The sequence below is a fragment of the Corvus kubaryi genome, unplaced genomic scaffold (genome assembly GCF_017639235.1).
Source record: "Corvus kubaryi isolate FWS band 111438036 unplaced genomic scaffold, C.kubaryi_AGA036_p1.0 37354, whole genome shotgun sequence".
Lineage (NCBI taxonomy): Eukaryota > Metazoa > Chordata > Aves > Passeriformes > Corvidae > Corvus > Corvus kubaryi.
Genome location: NW_024581116.1, coordinates 9,969,139 through 9,973,827, shown reverse-complemented (window position 1 = coordinate 9,973,827; position 4,689 = coordinate 9,969,139).

Genomic DNA, 4,689 nt, shown 5'->3' with positions numbered 1-4,689 from the left:
AGAAGGGATGATGTGCCTTTTTAAACTGAGGGTATTAGTACCTGGAGGTCTGAAGACTCTGAAGACACTTTTAGGAGAACAGAATGGGCTGCTGAGAGAGGGATAGCTAAAATGGACTTATAGAAAGGGTCTTGGATTACCAGGGTTACCCATTCTGATATATACTGATATAGATACTTCTATGATGGACGTCAAACAAAGGCCTTGGGAACTATTTTGAGGTTTCTTAACTGTGTAAATATACTTGAGCTCTCCATATGTTTCATTGTTGTTGTTGTTTTGTTTGTTTGTATTGTTTGGTCTTGTTCTCTTTCTTTTCAGTCTAGTTCTCTCCAATTTGCTCCAGTGTGCTTCTAGGCAGGAAGAACCACTTCGTTCCTGGAAGACCACTAGGAAAAGACTTTTTTGGTTCTTTTTTATTTCGATATTGGGACTCTGGAAGTATCCTTGAGATGGGATTGTAAAAATAAACACACTGGCTGCTGCCAGTACCAGCTAGCAGACAGGTTACACATCTTGGTTTTAGTTTTACATAGACAGGAAAAAAAAATGGCATCTGGTACATGAAATGCCAGTGATGTGGAAGTTGTTAATTTCCATGGGTGTATGCCCCTTTTGCTGTGTGTCTCTCAAGCATCACTAATAAAATCTCCTGCATACATCCCTAGATAGTAGCAACACACAGATATACAGGATCCAAGAAGTAGCCAGAGCAAAGATTAAGTGGAAATCCTGGCTTAAATCTCTATTCCTTACTTTTTCTTCTCACGCTACCTCATTTTTTTTGCTTTTATCTTTCACGTATGGCAATCTTTACTGGACATAATTGTCCTTAACTGATTAACACTTTATCAAACAACCTCCTATCACACAGTGATCTCTTGATCTCTTGATCTACCTCTTTCTCCTTAAATTCACCACAATATCAGATAATTGAACGTAGAAAGCTGAGATCCACCAGCTTTTTCCACTGAAAGGTTTTCCACTGCATACTCCTTGTAATGCTTGCCAGGCTTGATGTTGAGAATAGGGTGTGAATTATGCTTGGCTGGGAGATAATAGGATTTAATTAGGTTAGAACGATTCTGGAAATAACCTTATTTGTGTAGCAAAGAAGGTAAAGAGACACTCAAAAGAGCACAGCTATAAATTACCACATTAGCAATAGCTTTTGAATCACTGATAATTACTTCTGCATGTTTTCAATCCCTGTAGCTAGCAAGCTGGAGTTTAAAATGAAAGCATTTTTGCAAAGGTTTTATTTAGCTCCAACTTTTGACCTTAACGTTTGGGCAGTTGGACCTTAGAGACTTCCCTTTTAGTTCAGAGTATGATGACCTCGCAGACAAATAAGTGTATAAGTAAGGTAAACTACCTTATGAACCTGCTATTCATTAATTATTCTGGGGTAAAATATTTCCTGTATACTTTTCCTTACAGTCAGTGCAGAGAAGTCTATGTCTTGATGGAAGTACCATAAGCCACATCATACTTCCTGAGACTAAGACTGCAGATGGACAGCTGATTTTAAAAGTGTCTTGTAAATCCACACTTGTGGTCTTCTCTTAGTTTGTGGATCCAATTCTTTACTGACCTCCAAGGGTTTGAAGTAAAAAATTTTGCTTAAGTAAATATTTATTGAAAAATCTGCTGTCTTATCTTACTGTGCATGAAATAGGGACAAAAAATTCAACTGTGTTTCAGTAAATGACCAGAAATTCTTTGTGTAGATTAAAAGCTTGAATCTATTTTATCCAAAAGTTATCAGGTTTTTTAGTGCCATCTTGTCAGAACTGTGGTCATCAGTCCCTTCCCTTCCACCCCAACACATGAACTAGATCCTCCAAATTATATGGGAATGGTTCTTGAGTGGAGCACACTGTAAAAAAAAAAATTAACACTTGAATTTGATTCTTTCTTTCATATAAAATTGCCTGAATTTTTTTACTTTCTTTGACAGAAATTTAAAGGTTGAAAGAGAAACAGAAAGAAATGTTTGCGTTTCAGTCAGTGGAAATCTTTGGAGAGAATTATCTGACAATGCTAGACTTGCAAATAGGGGTTTTAAAATTATTATTATTTTAAAACAATAATATTGTTATTATTATTAATAGATTCTTTTCAACACTAAATACTGGCTTTGGAAAAGATGGTCTGTAAAGATAGTCATGCTGCTGTAACGTTTTTTGGACTTTTTTCCTGTTCAGGGAAATCTAAAAGGAAAAAATATTCTATGTTTAATATGTTTTATTATGCTGACTACCTTCAATTAGATATTTTTTTCTCTTCTTTGTCATTTCTAGCTAGAAACTTTAGGAATTTTTTAGTTTACAATTCTTTTTACTTTCAGTTTGAACTCCATACTGGGTTGAAAACACAACTTTGTCTTTTACTCTCCCCCTAAAGACTTCTAATTAAATTTAAATATGTAGGTTTATTTTATGCTGAAACAAAAGAGCAACGAGGTACCAGCCTTCTCTACAAGAATATCTGCTCCCAGATTGCTTGATCCTTGTTTCTGAGGGAAGAGTGCACCACTAGCAAGTTCCTTAGCATGAAGCAGCACTTGAGTAGGGAGACAGTGAAGAAAATGACCACCCAACAAGAGGCAGATGACAGCCCACAAATTCAAAGAAGTATGAAAACAAAACAGAAAGAATTTTTTAATACTCAGAAAGTCTTCTAATCTCTTGGTGGTCTTGATTTTTATCTCAGTTACACCAAGGAATGAATTAACTCTGAAATTAATCATTAATCCAATGCAGTAATGTGGATCCAAATTTGTGCCACAATATTTTAATTACTCTTAATGAGATACAGTAATTAATGAGTTACATTAATTAATTATGTTGCTGTTAAGGCAATGGTACAGAAGTTGCAATTCCTTAAGCTTTTTTGTACTGAAGGCAAAAATAGTTTTTCTTGTAGGAGGCAATGGTCATAAATTAGATACATAATGATATAATAATTTTAGCATTTAACTGTTAGTATCTTTAGAAAAAAAAAGAGGTGATTAATAATTTCCCTCACAGAGACCAACAGCACTCTGTTTGGCTGGGAAGGAGAGACAAATGTAACTTTAAATATACATGTTCAAAAGACTTCAGGGAAAGTTAGTGGAAAGATTCCTAATGACTTTTCTGATATTTGAATCAGGGCCTAAATGAACTCTAAAGCTTTCCCAGTGTATTAAATCTATATCATATCTTGTTTAGATTGCCTTTTCTTGTGCTTTGTAGTGCTGAAGGCATTTCCACGATATAACATGTAGTGACACAATGCTGTTTGTTGCTATTCTGCTTTCATGAATTAGTTAAAAGATGGCAAAGCAAAAGTTACAGGAAACTTGCTTTCACAGGCTTCTTTTGATGGAGGTTTCATGTCAGAAAGGTTTCTGCTTGCACCAGAGTTAAAATGTGTGTCTGCAGGCCCATGTGCGGCATCGCACAAAGCGCCGAGTCAGGGGAGCAGCAGTTGTTCAGCATTACCCTTTGCAGAGTGTGCAGGGGGCTTTCCTGGCCGTTTTCATGGGAACACTCAAAGCCTTGTTCAGCTGCTTAACACCGTCAGTGCATCCATTAAAATATAGGAAAAGGAGAGAAAGAGGAATTAGTCTTTACTGCTGTTCTGAGAATGTGATATATTGGCAACACGCTGCATTTTGATTATATTTCATCGCAGGTTGCTTGATGCTATATCATTAGGCTTTAATTTCTTTAGTGTAGAATTGCATTGGGAAAATGGGCAACAGAATCCCAGAATGGGGTTGCTTTGTGTTAGGTATAATGTAAACAAAGTAAGACTGTTCCTGTCCCAGCAAGCTTGTAGTCTAAAAGATAAAAGAAGATGAAGCAAAATTATTTTCTAAGGCCTCTCAAGGCTGATAAGTAGCAGAACTGTTTCCTGAATGATTCCACATAATATTGAATTTATTTCTTCACCTTTACTTCAGATTTAAAAAGAATATTCACATCTTGAGAATTTCTCAGAAGAATGAAATCATTGTTGTGATATTTATCTTGCAGGCAGGAAAACAGAGGCGAACTATTTCATTTCATGCTGCCAAAATATCTGATGCTGGGTTCTATGCTGCAAAATCATGCAGAAGGGCAAGTTCTATATTAAAGTATTTTACATATAGAGTATAGATAGGTTATACATCTTACAATAGGCTCATCTGTTTAGGGTAAGACAAAAATACAGGTCATGTTGGGCAAGCTATGAATAAAATCAAAGCACCATCAGTAAAAAAAGCTTGAAATGTGATATCTAAAATGTGAAAAAAATACTTTAAAAATAGGACAACAAAAAGTGGAATTGAAAGGAATATTAAGGGATTATCTACCATCTCTCCTGCTGAAATCAGAAGGAATGGTAGTCACATCACATTTTGTCCAATATCTTCTCTAAACTTTCAATAATTTATATTTTGTGGGTTCCCTAGACCATCTAATGCTTAATTGGCCTTAGCATCAGAAAATATTTTTCCTTGTATCCAGTTTAACTCCCTTGCTGGTAATTTAAGTTCATTACTTCTTGCTATAGCAACTCAGACATAAAAAAGAGTTTATCCTTCCTCTCTGCAAGAGCTTTTGATGTAACTGAAGACTATTAGAAGAAAAAAATGATCACACTTTTTCTTTTTTTTAATGGAAAACCTTTACTTAATTAATTTTTCTCATAAAAAAA